Source organism: Dama dama, chromosome 3, assembly GCF_033118175.1.
Source record: "Dama dama isolate Ldn47 chromosome 3, ASM3311817v1, whole genome shotgun sequence".
Taxonomy (NCBI): Eukaryota; Metazoa; Chordata; class Mammalia; order Artiodactyla; family Cervidae; genus Dama; species Dama dama.
This window is the reverse complement of record NC_083683.1, coordinates 21,412,100-21,428,532: the sequence shown is the minus strand read 5'-3', so window position 1 is coordinate 21,428,532 and position 16,433 is coordinate 21,412,100.

Genomic DNA, 16,433 nt, shown 5'->3' with positions numbered 1-16,433 from the left:
GGGAATTTTTCAGTTTTGCTCTATCACTAGTTTACAGTTTCGTACCATTATGGTGGGGAATGATACTTATGTGATGGAGTAATGTTTGCCTAATTCTTCGTAATCTACAAAGCCTTGTATTGATATCTGTGCATTTGAGGGAGTTATTGTCATTTCCATTCTTTACAGAGTGATTTGAACAGGCAAAGAAAGACCTTCTCTAGCTGGTCCCCTGGGCCAGCAATCCCTAATGTAATCCCACTAGGGATGACCTCTGCAATCACAGTCCATTTGGGTTCAGGTCAGCTCCTGTGGCTGCTGCCAGGTATTTACTGGTTTGGCAAGACTGCTGCAGTGTTTGGGCAGGTATGGATCCTGTCTGGTCCCTGGGCACACTGGACTGCTTCTAGGCCCATGATCAGCAGGGCCAGTGCTGATACAAAGATCTTCTTCAGGTCTGCATTTGATGGGCATGTTACCAGGTGTGTGAATGGATGTGGTGCCCGCCTGGCTTCTGGGTAGGCTCTCACAGGGTCACTGAGAGGGTCCCTTGGCAAGGCAGGATTGGAGCTGATTTGTGGCTGACAGATGCAGAAATCAAGTCAATGAATTACTTTAGGTTCTGGAGCTGGGGCTGAGGTCTGTAGGCCTTCTTCTGGGGACACAAATGGGCATGACTCCTACAAGTTTCCTGAGCAAGCAGAATTGTCCCCAGACCCTGGCTAAGATGGGTTGAAGTTGAATCATAGACTGCTTCAGGATCTTCAGGTGGACCAAGATTAGTGGGCCAGTATCTGGGGTAAAGGATAGGGCGTCTTCCACAGGGTCCCTTAGGCAGGCAAGATCACACCTGACCTGAGGTAGCTGAGGTGCTGGAGCTGGGTCTTGGACTGCTTCAGGGTAAAAGGCCGAGACCAAAGTTGGTAGGCCTGTTACTTGACACTCAGGTAGGCATGACTCCTCTTGGGGGACTTGGCAAATGGTGCTGACCGCAGAAGCAATACAGGGCCGTAGCAAAACACACACAGAGATGGGTTGTTTCCAGGTCTGTAGCTGGGACCACAGTTGGCACACTCGTCACGTGGACATGAGTCTGCCTTCTCAAAACTGCCCTCCTTGGACTTGAGCTTCAACAAGGTTTTGCAACCTTGTTGCAAAGAGGATCTTTTATGCTGCCATTTTACTGACATCACTCCTAATATTTGAATATGCAAATTTGATTGAGGTCATTGAATTAATGCATTAGAAGATAGTTTGCCACTTTAGACAAATTTCTTAATTATAAGGCAGAAATTAAAAAAAAAAAAACTTGGCTTTGCTTCCATAGCATGGCCTGTGAATTAAGTATAATATTAATTAATATTTGTAAAGAATAAAGATTCTAAAAATTATTATATTTCTATACTCACTTAAAGCTATTATTTTCTGGTGCATTTTTAGCAGGTGTTTGTATCCCTTCATTAAAAAATATTATCAACTAAAGCATATTCCCACAGAAGCTTTGATATTCAAAATCCATTGGTACTGAATTACCTGTAATGCTTAACTGTCAAGGTTAATTACCGAAATACACCTTTTCTTGCAACAACTTTTGTAAGAAATAAATTGACTCAGCTGAGGCAATTAATATTTTAACAACAGCATCAAATACACAATAAACAAACAAAAAATTCCATAAAATCATACTTTTTAGCTTCAAAATTATTATGCCAAAGCAGGTAAAAAACTGAGTTGTTTAATGTGACCTGTGACATATTACATTCAGTCCTATTATTAGACATTTAAAAATTAACTTTATTATCCTGATAACAAACATATTCACATTCTCTAAACTTTTGTTTAATATTTAGGAGGTAGGATAACTTCATTAAGTCTCCTTTCTTCTAAAGACTTCACGATTTTATCCTCTTATTTTTTATTTTATTTTGCTTGTCCATTATTTTTCCATTCCTACATTCACACACTGGTCAAAGAGCTACCCGACAAAGGTCTTCCTTTTTCCTGGCATTTTCAGGGTTCTTATATACTTTCTTACATTCATTTTGTTCTTGCAAATATCACTGAGTCTGTAAACTGAAAGACTTCCTTAGGGCATTGACATGGTAGCTAACTCAGAGCATTCTTAAATTTGTTCTGTGCAGTACTTGCCAGTGTATGCCGAAGTACCTAGTTTTGTATAAATTCATTGCAACTTTCCATCTTTCTTCTTTAGCTCACAATAGTTATCTAACTCACCATTGTTTCATTCAATGTACTTCACTTCTGGGTGGTTTTTGCCTGAAAAGTATCTAATATCTTTATTTCTACATTGCCAAGTAGCAAAATCATTTAGTATTCTATTTCTTCTTACAGATGCTATTTTTAGTTCCAGATTCAGATGGAAAACTTCCTTTTATTGAACCAGATGAGACCATTCATTTTATAAAAGCTTTTCTTTTTAAGGCTTAATTTCATTTCATATATTTGTCAATGAAAATTCTGTCCTCAAAAGTCTTTAGTTTATATTACTTCACTGTTTAGGCTTTGTTAACTTGAATCTATGTTAAAAATGTGTCTTCTTTTTTTTTTACAAAGTGATAATTATAACTCTATTTAAATGATCATATTTTGATTTTTCTTCATAATGAAAAATGAGAAATGAGGCATAGAAGTATCTGGGTAATGAACTAAATAATAGTTTAGTCCTTCAATAGGCAGTGATTTGATAAGAGGATATATATTTACCATAGTTTATATTTTTAAGTGCTCTTTATTACACCCTTCTTTAAAAATTCTAACTAAACTAAGAAATTATATTGTCATAACTTTTAAAACTTTAAATTTCATGTAACAATTTTGATTCCAGCCCACCTTAAATTGTATGTTAAAAAGAAGGTGTGGTTGATTTTAGCTGCAGTTTCTATTAGCTTAGCAAAGAGATGGGAGTAAGAGAGTTGAATAAGACAGTTTTTGGTGACAGAAGGTGCAACCAGAGGAGTAAACCTATCTTAGATGGAAAGGTTGGTGAAAAGGGTAACATATCTAAGATAATGAGATCAACCAAAAGAGATCCTCAAAATTTAAGCACACAAGTTATTGCTATGAGCAATCCTGGGAAAATACCTGAATCCAAACTAGTAGATAATAAAAGAGCCATGCTGGAGGCAATCTGGAATAGGTATGGAGAAGGTGCAATGAATTATCTATGGTATTGTTCCTAAATCTCTTTGTCTTAGGCTCTGGCCTTTGCTGCTACCTGCATATCAGAAGGAGGCTAGCAAATACAATTAAATAAATATATAAGAAAACATGTTGGTGCTACATTACTCGAAACATGATATTCAACACTGGCATAACACAATATGTAGTGAAAACATTGTCTCCTACCATTGCTGGATCCTGAGGAAATCCTTCTCATTTCTTGCCACCATGTCTGAATTCCAAGAAGATTTGTTGATTGTTCCTCTGTTGCCATAGGAAAGAGACAGAGTTTAATTAACAGGAAAGACAAATTAATAAATTTGACAAATTTTTATTAAGTTGCATGAATATAATACATTCTTGCAAAATAAATTTTTACAAAAAAATTGACTAGTTTGAGGTAAATTATAAAAATTTAAATTCAATGTAGTGCTAAAGAAGTGATGCTTTAGAACTGTGGTGCTAAAGAAGACTCTTGAGAATCTCTTGGACCTCAAAGAGGTCAAGCCAGTCAATCCTAGAGGAAATCAGTCCTGAATATTCATTGGAAGGACTGATGATGAAGCTGAAGCTCTGATACTTTGGCCCCCTGATGGGAAGAGCTGACTCATTGGAAAAGACCCTGATACTGGGAAAGACTGAAGGCAGGAGAAGAGGGAGACAGAGGATGAGAGGATTGGATGGCATCATTAACACAATGGACATGAGTTTGAGAAAACTGTGGGAGATAGTGAAGGGCAGGGAAGCCAGACGTGCTGCAGTCCATGGGGTCACAAAGAGTTGGACATGACTTAGTGACTGAATAACAGCAACATGACTAAAGTAAAGAAATAATGACTAGACTAGCATTCCAGTATTCCCAGAAGATCTGAATGAGAAAAAAAAAAAAATTACTACAGTGAAAAAGAATCATTCCCAAAAACTTATTTACATTCAGACAACTTTCTGGCCATTATCAATCAAGGTAGATTTTTTATTATTTTTTTAAATTGAATAAATAAATTGATTTATTTCCTGATATCTTTATAATACTGTAGCTTCAAAAAATGTAAAAATTCAAAAACTATTGTATGAATTTATACATTGCATGAGCTAAGTAATAAAATTACTATAACAAAATGACAGTATTTTAATAGCAGTATGATGATAATACTTTATTATATGAGAGTTCTTTATAATCTTTGAATATTATATCTATGGTTAATGTCAGAATCTTAGGATTCCTTAATGAATTCTATTGATAATTCCAGTTCTTCCTGTTTCAACAAAGTGTCTCCAACTTGAATTTATTAAGACTATCAGATTTCAAGGAGATAGGAAACATTTTGCATTACTGTCAGTTGAAAACAAATTATGTTAGAATATCAAATGTAATAATTTAATGTGATTTATCTTAAGTATCAATATATTTATAAATATTAATAATTTATGCTTATTACTTATTCAGACATCTTGGCTCATCAAAGAATACTAACACATGAACAATAATATTTAAATCTAGTTATATCTTATAGTTTGCTGACTTTCAGTGATAAATGTAGTTTTGCATGTATTGTTCAATTTTGTTTTATAGAAGTGTACTTTTCAAGGTAAGAGGATAGATGACATATAATTTAACAATTGATTTGCTTCATTCATAACTTGTATGTGAATCTGTATCTGTACTTGCCCAACCCCTTACAGGGGTAGGCTTGATTATCTGAAAGAGTAATTTCTTTTGTTAGAAGCTTTTTTTAGAAATATATTTACTTATTTCCTGGTCATTCTTTTTACACTCTTTTTTCTGTTATGAAAACAACAACCAAAATTAAATATTTTAGAGATTTAATCATGGTTCACATATTCATGTTTTTCCTCTTATCTGCTTTATCAATTTTCACTTTCATATAAACTCACATCCTACAATAGTAGGATGTATTCCTACAATAGTAGGATGTATTCCATTTTGTTCCTATGTTCCTTTTGACTCTGTGAGTAAACTGTCCCTATTTTTTTAAACCAAACACACATGAATTACAAAAGAATTGCTGTATCTTATTTAAATTAATTGAAGCAAAAGTATATCACATTATAAAACAGTGGTATCAGTTAGGTTCACTGAATAAATATTTTTTTTAAATAATACAATTTTACAAAATAACAATGGTTTGATAATTTGGAGTTTAAGTATACCTGGCCAGCTACCAGGAAAGCCATATACAGTTATCCCTAATGTCAATATGTCAAATTCTTTCTTCAAATTTTTCACAGTCATCTACATACCCGAAATAATTGGTTTGACTTGGAAAAATAAAAGAAAAAAAAACTTTATTTGATCAGGGTTAAAACTCCAAATTATCAAACACCATTGTTATTTCATAAAAGTATATTATTTTTAGAAAAATATATTTATTCAGATGGTAAAGAATCTGACTGCAGTGCAGGAGACCCTGGTTTGATCCCTGGGCTGAGAAGATCCCCTGGAGAAGGAAATGCAACCTACTCCAGTATTCTTGCCTGGAAAATCTGATGGACAGAAGAGCCCGGTGGGTTACAGTCCATGGGGTCACAAGAGTTGGCATGACTTAGCAACTAAAATTGCCATATCTGTATGTATCAGCAGATAAAATCAGAGATAGTCTTTCTGGGAGTAAAATGTGATATTATAGAGTACATCTACAATGACAACTTGAACTGTGGCAACATTCATTTTCCTCTGATTAACAATGCAATAGTTAGAAATAATTTAATAATAATAATAATGATAGGTGGTAATATTTACTTCTGTCTTACATATGAACCTCTAAACTCAAATTTAAAATGTTTACCAATTTAAACTGAAAATGATTTTTCACAATACTTTAAGAGAATGCAGTTAATGCAACATGCATACACTGTAAAGTGTGTGTGTGCTAAGTTGCTTTAGTTCTGTCTGACTCTATGGTACGCTACAGACTGTAGCCCACCAGGCTGCCCTGTCCACGGCATTCTCCAGGCAAGAATGCTGGAGTGGGTTGCCATTTCCTCCTCCAGACACTTTAAAATAATGCCCACAAATTTTAAAGTTTGCAGTGAATTATCACTCAAATTCTAAAACTTTGATACTGAATCCAGGAGTGGCTTTCCAAACTCGAGTTTCAAGTTGCAATCAGCAAAACAACCACTAATTCTCTAAAAATTAAAACAAGAACATTGTTATCATTCAAGCATTGAACTAGAGCTTCAAAAATAGATTAATTGTAATTGAGTAAGTAATAAAATATAGCTTGGCATTTTTTAAGAGAAATCTAAATTAACGTGGTTAATTAAATCACTTTATTTTTTGCTTTGTCAGTAAACTTAGCCCTTCTCATGTCCTTAGAGTTGAAAAGCAAATAATCTGTAAAAATAGATGATCTTTTTTTTTTCTTTTAACCTCACTGAAATTGCAAGTCTATTAAAGCAGGTTTCACTTTTTATAATACTGCATTTTAAAATAAACTTTTGATATCTTATATGTTTTTATTTCTTTCTTTTGCCTACCAGAGATACTTCATTATATATCATCATTTTTCTCGATCCTTCCTGTCTTGATAAACAGACTAGAGAAAATTTTAAATCAACATAGTTATATTAATCTCTAAGTGAATGCTACAATTAATGTGAATGATAGAATACATATATGTAACATGACCCAACTGATTTCTTCTTTCATGTATATTTTGTCCAATAGCTGCTAACTCAGCTGTTCTTAATTTTAATTCATAGAAAAAAATGTATCAGTTCTCTACTATATTCTAAGCCCTGTTCTAAGTACAGGACACAATAAGACAAACTTGGTCTCTGAACTAAGGAATACACATTTTGTTCTGGAAGAAGTGGATGAACTATAAGCAAGTAAAAAAAATCACACACAAAACAAATCAGTATCATAAAAGGATACATGTTTTGCTGAAAATATGAGACTACCATGATATTAAGTCAAAGAGGTAAGTATCTTTAAATTGCATGAAGGAGACTTGGTAGGAGGAATGATTTTAGATAAAGCTAAAATACTAAGATTATAATCACTTAAAGTTCTGTGGGAGTATTGCAAGCAAAGGAACAGAAAATAAAAATACTCTGAGTTATCTGAAAGAAAATCAATTATATTTGTAGTGACTAAGGGGCAGAGGTCACGTCGAGATCACAGCTACTCGTTTGTGGCTTCCCTCATAGCTCAATCGGTTAAGAATCTGCCTACAATGCAGCAGATCTGGGTTCGATCCCTGGGTCAGGAAGATCACCTGGAGAAGGAAATGACAACCCACTCCAGTATTCTTGCCTGGAGAATCCCATGGACAGAGAAGCCTGGCAGGTTATAGTTCATGGGGTCGCAAAGAGCCGGACACGACTCAGCAACTAAACCACCAAGAAGCAGAAACAAACCAAGTGTTTCTGAGCCATTGCAGGAAATTTACATGTTATCATAAGTGTGGAGAAAAAGGTACTAGAAGTTTTAAACATTGGCATCCAAGTGTTACTCTTTCAAATAGTTACTCTGATAAGTGCTTGGGGAATAAATGGAGAAGGGTGACTACCTAGGGACCAGAAACAAGGCTCTTGGCTCACTTGTGTAGCCTGGTCTAGAGATAATCATGGTCATGCTGAGGATGTTAGATGTACAGTGGGAGAGAAGGAAAATTATTTACGATATATTTTAGAGATGGGGCTGAAAATATTTGCTGAAAGAACAAAAAAAGTCAGCAAAGATTCTCATGCTTTTGGTTTAAGCAGTTGAGTTAGTGTTGGTGCCATTCACTAAGTAAGGGAAGAGTCAAATAGAACACATTCACAGGACAAAACCAAAAGCTCCATTGGGATATCCTGAATTGGACATGTGTGCTATCTAAGTGAGGCATCCAATAAGCTGTTGCATGCTTGAGTCTGGATTTTGGGTGTAAATTAGGACTGGAGACAAACATTTGGGAGTCTTACTGTATCTATGTCACTTATAGTCTTGGAACTTCATGAAGTTACATGAGGAAGATATATTCACAGAGGAGAAGTGGGTATGTTAGCTGAGCTCTGAGATACTTAATCACCGAGAGTCAAATAGTGTAATAGGGAGGATTCAGCATCAAAAGCTGAGATGAAGCGGGCAATAAGGTAGGAGAAAACAGTACAGTAAAGAAAACAGAATGCAAAGGAATAAACTAACTTATGTGTAGGAAGTGGTATTTTACCCTAAATGATGCTAAGATAGCAATTAAGATGAGAACAGAAAAGCAACATTTGCTAAGGTAGAAATTATGGGTTTCCTTGACAAAAGCAGTTCATAGTAGTAGCAGACATGAGGTGAAAAGTACAGGCAATAAGAATAGACTATTTTTTTCAAAATTTATTTTTTATGAAGGGAAAAGAAAGTAACAAGGCAGTGTCTGAAAAGGAACATGCTATCCAAATGTACAGAAAGATAATTATGGATAAAGGATTAGATAGACAGATAATATATAATTTACATGATGGAAAGCAAAGCATATTTGCATGTTGATAAAAAAATTAGAGAACGAATATTTATGAAGGTGATAGAGAAAATTGCAAGAAAAAGTAGTTTAGAAAGAGATAGGTAGAAGTAGATTAATGTGGTGGTTGTAAATATTTAGAAAAGAGGCTGAGGATATAGGGGAGTCTCGACAACACACTGTATATTCCTGACAGCTCAAGTGAAAGAATTTGGGATGAGGAAGAAGAGTGTAAGGCTGGATTAGATTTAATGATGTACAGGGCAGTTTGGAGATAAAAATCTGGCTAGTAACAGATGACCTGGGAGGCATAAACATGATCGTTGACTCAAGAAATCAGGACTAGGAAACAGAATAGTAGTACTGCCAGATCTCCCAGATAGTACTTCTCAAACTATGTGTGGTGAAAGACTATTTTCCCCTCTGCATCAGAGAGGAATATTTATTTATACGAAAATAAATTTATGGGGAAAAGGTTATACAATTTGATATTACAGCAATATTTCTGTAAATATTTACTCCAATTTCCATGTTATTTCTTTGTATATCAGTAAAAAAAATTTACAAGTGATACCAACTTGAAAACTATACTTTAAGATTTCCTTAGGTCAGTGTGAGAAACAGATAAAGCTCTACCTCAGAATAGCATTCATTTGTGTGTGTGTGTGTGAAGCTGACAACAGTAAAATCTGGCAAGCTAGAAAATGTTTATTTAGTTAGATATTTTATTTTCACTTTTAAATCATATACACACACTACTGTATATTATATATTACATTATAAGTATAATGCATAATATAAGTATGTTACATATGATATGCTGTGTATATTAAATAACAACATTGAATTAAAAGGGACAAGGTGTTCACTTAAAAAGTACACATGAAATCACTGAAGAAAAGATAAAAACTCATAATAGTACTTAAAAGGTTATCAGAATGTAATGCAAAAAATTAACACCAATGATAAGGGATATGGATCTGTGTTAAGAAAAATTTTCCTCAGGCTTAACCTTATGGCACATTGAAGCATTATTTATAAAATACTATTTTGATTATGCTAATACTAAGCTCTTCATAGCAGTACTAATAATCATTACCTGACTCAGTACATGTGGCTTCCAGAAACTGAGTACTAATACTTCCTCAGTCCTGCCATAGTTCTACATTTAGACAGATATTTCATAACACAGAGAAGAACTGGGAAAAAGTGGACTATGAAGAAAAGCCAATGGCAATTGGGAGGAGTTGTGGGGTACTGATAAGAATTCATGCTTTCTAGAGTACTGACATGAATAAAGTTTAGAAGGATATGTGGAAACATAAAAATCAAGTTATAGATGAATCCTACTGAAAATTTAATGTATTTTTCTCCCATGAATTATATTTATTCAGAATTACACAGAAAAAAATATTTGAGATAGGAAGAAGATTGTTCTCCAGTACGGAACTGATTCAAAAGTCTAAATTCTATTAAAAATGAGGAATTGATTTGAGTCTTTATATATCACCTTGTCCTCTATCTACAGAACTAAGACTGTGTCCCAGTTCTGTAGAACTAAAAGTCACTAGTCAAAGCTATGGTTTTTTCCAGTAGTCATGAATGGATGTGAGAGTTGGACCACAAAGAAAGCTGAGTGCTGAAGAATTGATGTTTTTGAACTATGATGTTGGAAAAGACCTTTTGAGAGTCTCTTGGACTGTAGGGAGATCCAACCAGTCCATCCTAAAGGAAATCAATCCTGAATATTCATTGGAAAAACTGATGCTGAAGCTGAAACTCCAATACTTTGGTCACCTGATGCGAAGAACTGACTCATTTGAAAAGACCGTGATACTGGGAATGATTAAGGGTGGAAGGAAAAGGGTAAGACAGAGGATGAGATGGTTGGATGGCATCGCTGACTCGATGGACATGAATTTGAGTAATCTCCAGGAGTTGGAGATGGACACAGAAGCCTGATGTGCTGCAGTTGGTGGGGTCACAGAATCGGACACGCCTGAGCTACTGAACTAAACTGAAAAGTCACTAAGAGTTGCTACTATGTGCCCAAGGAAAAATGAAAAAAACAAATGTCCACTCCCTTCAAGATAGATCTCAAAGCCTGTCTTGCTGAAAATAAGTAGGAAAGAATTTCTAAATTGGATGAGAGATCTGCTTTTTTATATTAATGTGGACAGAAGTTTATTTAATGATTGTAGGCTGAGATATCTGCTATTATATGTGGATAACTGGGAAAGACGTGGAATAGATTTGAGACTGTATCCATGTGTGAAGAATGATCTTACCAGATTTCAGAGGGCAGAAGTGCATGATAATGTTTATTTCTAAGGAATTCCAACTAAGCCCATTTCATCCTGGCTTACATTTTGACAGGTCACACAATGTCTTATTTGAGAGTTTCTCATAGACTTCTACCAGATAATCAAACTAATGTCCTGTTCTTTGGTGCAGGGATGGTCTCACTTATCAGGCTCATGCAAAGTGGGATGTATGCATGTAGTTGTGTTCCAACATATAGCATAAAAGCAGTAATTATGTGTTTCATTTCCAGCAACATAAGATCAATTAAAACTTTTTATGCACTCTATACTTTGTTCTTTATTCTTCTTCCAGGCACATGAAGAGGACAAGGAAGATCCAGGTACTGGTAGAGATATACAGAACAGGAACCTGGGTCATTGAATAAACTAATGAAGGAGAAATGATCTGGCTTCCTGTGCATTTGTCAGCTATGGTTTTGAGGGTAAAATAGAAAATTCTATTGTGTTAAGTAATTTTTTGTGGGGGTTCTTTTTCTATAGAACTTAGCCTATTCTAACTAGTAGAATGAATGATATCCATAGCACAAAAAGAGACGTAAAAACTTTTTCTATATTGTTGTTCAGTCACTCACTCATGTCTAACTCTTTGAGACCCCATGGACTATAGCACACCTGGCTTCCCTGTTCTTAACCATCTCCCACATCCTGCTCAAACTCATATCTGTTGAGTTGGTGATGCCATTCAACCATCTCATCCTCTGTCCCTTTCTCCTCCTGCCTTCAATCTTTCCCAGCATCAGGGTTTTTTCTAATGAGTCAGCTCTTTGCATCAGGTGGCCAAAGTATTAGAGCTTCAGCATCAGTCCTTTTCTTTATTAAAGGAAATGTACTAATGTCTAAAAGATTCACAAGAAAAAAATACTTCTGAAATTATATAACACAAGAGCCAATGAACAAATTTGGAGTGCTCCATTCATTCTAAATGAATTGCAAGAAATTTTCTCTCATATATGAGTAAAACAAAGTCATAAGAAATTGGATAGAAGAGACTAGAAGGTAATGAAATAACTGAAAGATGAGAGTAAAAAAAAGTCTACAATGTAGAAAAGGAAGAGAGATTTTGACACTGTAGAAAATCAAGTCAGTAGCCTGAAGGAAAAATATGAGAAGTTCTCCTAGAATGCATGGAATAAAAGGTAAGGAACTTAAAATTGTTGATATGGAAGAAGGATAAAGCCAAGGTTAGGTAATAAGATGAAAAGGTACCTATATTTTTTATTCCCAGAAGCAAATGACTATATAATGAAAAATCTCAAGCTGAAGAGATTAATAATTTTATGGTTTGCTCAGGAATTATCAACAATAAGGAGTTATTAAGATACAATTTTGAACTACAAACATTAGAGAAACAGAAACTATGCAACCAGGAATGGAAAAAGAGACAGATGAACAAGCACACATAAATACCAATAAAAGAATAAAAATTGATGACCAGCAAGAATTTGGTCCTGTCCAAAATGTCCATTGAAACATTTGATCCTTGAAACTTGGTGCTATCAAAAATATCCACACTTAGAAAACATCCCTGAGATCAAATATCCCATAACTTTTTACATGCTTTTAGGTTACAAGATTAATTCATAGAAAAATACTACCATGCTTTATTGGTCCAATAATTGTGTCATGGTCATATTGCCAATAATAATAATTCTTGACTAGCAGGTATGACAGAAAAGCAGGATTTAAATTTACTATGCATACTGAGAGAAACTTCTACAGCTAGAGAAATGAACAAAAAGTCCAGGATTGAATCTCTAGATACATGGTGCATTAATATGTCACTGGGCATGTATTTGTATATGATTGGGTCATTAAATATGGGAAAGTATGAAAGGAGGAGCTTGGTCAGATCACTACATAAAAAGAACAGTGAACAAGTTGACACAAACACTTTACAAAACATCTTGCATGTTTGGGAGGAGTGAGAAAGCATATGACTCTCTTATTACACAGGGTTCATGTGTAATAGCTGTCATGAGGAGGATGCTGGGCACTTAAATAACCCCCTGCTACAACTATCCCATCTCCCAAGGTTATGAGTGATTTTTCTCTTGAGTCAGTGTCTTAAAGATGTATGACCACAGTAGACTGCAGGAAGCATCTGCTTCTATTTGGAGAGATTTTCCTTGTGTGACTCTCACACAGCCCTTGGCTGGTACCCACCTCCTGGCTGATCCAGCTCAGCTGAACAAGGTGTTGAATCCTTAAGATATTAGTAAAGTTTTCCCTACCAATAAACCAGTGACCATTTTGTCAGATGGTTGCAAAAGAAAAAATAATAACCTTTCTGTTGCTTGGCAATATGACATCTTTATTTGAAAATTCTCAGTAGAATATGGCAGAAACAGTGTACTCACAAAAAGAAAAGCCAATGCTACTTTACCTTAATGTTTCTTGTTATCATTGCCATTCTTTTTTAAAAAAATTAATTTATTTACTTCAATTGGAGGCTAATTACTTTACAACATTGCAGTAGTTTTTGCCATACATTGACATGAGTCAGCCATGGGTGTACATGTGTTCCCCATCCTGATCCCCCCTCCCACCTGCCTCCCATCCCATCCCTCTGGGTCTTCCCAGTGCACCAGCCCCGAGCACTTGTCTCATGCATCCAACCTGGACTGGCAATCTGTTTCACATGTGATAATATACATGTTTCAATGCTATTCTCTCAAATCATTCCACCCTCACCTCCCATAGAGTCCAAAAGTCTGTTCTTTATATATCTGTGTTTCTTTTGCTGTCTCACTTGTAGGGTCATTGTTACCATTTTTCTAAATTCCTTATATATATCAATATACTGTATTGGTTTTTTTCTTTCTGACTTACTTCACTCTGTATAATAGGTTCCAGTTTCATCCATCTATTAGAACTGATTCAAATGCATTATTTTTTAATATCTGAGTAATATTCCATGGTGTGTATGTACCACAGCTTCCTTATCCATTCGTCTGCTGATGGGCATCTAGGTTGCTTTCATGTCCTAGCTATTGCAAACAGTGCTGCGATGAACATTGGGGTGCATGTGTCTCTTTCAGATCTGGTTTCCTCGGTGTGTATGCCCAGCAGTGGGATTGCTGGGTTGTATGGCAGTTGTATTTCCACTTTTTAAAGGAATTTCCACCCTTTTCTCCATAGTGGCTGTACTAGTTTGCATTCCCACCAAGAGTGTAAGAGGGTTCCCTTTACTCTGCACCCTCTCCAGCATTTATAAGGCCAGAGAAAAAGATATTTGCACTGTGAAGAGAGGAAAATCTGCAACTGTCAAAGTACAACTAGTCAAGATTTGGATAGTGTTATAATCGTTCAGCATGGGACAGAAAAATATCAGCACAAAGTTAGTGTTTGGGGGAAATAAGGAAAACCCTGAATAAGTTAAAATGATACACAGAAGAAGAACCAAATGCAAGATCATCAAGGTACTTCAAAGAACTCTCCATGATATTCATTATTAAGAAGTTCTGTTAATACTACTAGAAAGAAACTCATTGAAGAGGCAAGAAAATAAAATTAAAAATAGATATCAACCTCTAAACCCAGTTTTACTGCATGGACTTGAAATTCCCAAGGAGTACTAAGTGAACAGACATGAAGAATCATCTCTTGTGTATGATTCTGGTGCTCAAGATGACAAAATAATTCTTATTTACACAACCATGAGAAAACTTGATATTTAAATGTCACTAGTGCCTTATTTGAAGGAGAAGAGGGAAACAGAGGATGAAAAGGGCACCAGAGGATGAGATGGCTGGATGGCATCACTGATGAAATGAACATGAACTTGGGCAAACTCTGGGAGATGGTAAGGGACAGGGAGGCCTGGAGTGCTGCATCTATGGGGTCACAAATCTGACATGATTGGGCAACTGAATAATAAGAACAAAAACTGTACTATTAAAGGATGACACCTTCAAGATGGCACCAGTACAATTCACTCATTTATTTACTATGCACAATGTAGTATTGGGTTATACTATGCCAGTAGTATAAAATTAACTAAAAATGAAAAGCTGAGAATACACACATACACTCACATATGAAAAAATACTTGCGTTTGCATGGGAAAAATTTCAGCATTAATGCTTCATTGTTCATGATGTATTTTGAGATTGCAAATATGAATGTGATTTGATGACTCCTACCAAATGCACAAATAAAAGGATGCTTTTCACTTTCCATAAATGCTATGACAAAAAACAATATCTTCTTTGGGTCTAACATGTAAGTAAAAGACAAGATAAGCAACACTTATAAATGTGCATCCATGTTGCTTTAACTTCCATTTGTGACTCTGAAAGATGTAAATGAAATTTTGAGTATAATATGGAGAGCACAGAAGAAGATTTAGATGAGCTCATGTACTCTGTTTAAAGAGTGTATTTCCATGGAAGACATGGCTGAGGCAGAAGACTGGAAGATCCAAGATTTCCATCCTGTATTTGGGATGTTTATATACCAGTGCTTAACAGCCATCACAGAATAAGCAATGCAGTGGGAAGCTGACAGAGCAAATCAACAAAGCTGATGGCAGTGCATCACCCTTCAGTATAGTGGTTTACTGAAATGTTAAAAGATGAACAGCAAAGGAATGAGCAAAATATCACCCATACTATGATGGTCTCACTCCAATATTCTCACCAACTTTACAATACCGACAAAATCAAACTTACATAACTGAAACTGTTAACAGATAGAATGAATACAAAGCTAAAAATCAGGTCAGTACATACTTGAGAGCAATTGTTCATCAACTTGAGTAATCCTGCCAAACTACGTGATGAAGAGCAAAATAAGTGTAAAATCCAAATTCATCAGGAATTACAATAAAATATAACACAGTTTTAACAAAGTTCAATGTCTGTATTATTTAACAAGTCATGGGTCAAATATCTCAAAGGACATGTTGGACAGGCCCAAAATTCAAGGACCATTTTCATGTAGACCAAATGTCTCTGCTAGGACCAAATTTCAATAACTTTGGCAATGATACACGTTTGTATTATTTAACAAATTGTGGAACAAATGTCTCAATGAACATTTTGAACAGGACCAATTCTCAAGGGTCTTTTTAGCATGAACCAAATGTCTCACTCAGGATCAAATCTCATAAAACTTCTGGCAAAGTTAAATGTTTGTATCGTTTAACAAGTCATGGAACAAATGTCTCAATGAATGCTTTGGACAGCACCAAATTTCAAAGACCTTTTTCCCATGGACAAAACATCTCAATGGACTTTTGGACAGTACCAATATTAAGAAACTTTTGGTGTGGACCAAATACACCAGTGGATATTTTGAACAGAACCAAATATCCTCCAAACACAGTCAGTTGTTCTTATGATGTTACAGAAACCAAAACCCAGAGGTACAGATTTCAAAATACTGAGTAGAAAGACACATGACCTCACAATGCAAAGCTGAGTGGTCTTTCTGGTTTAAATTAAAAAAATGAAAAAAGAAAGAAAGAAAGAAAGAAAATATTCTCAGG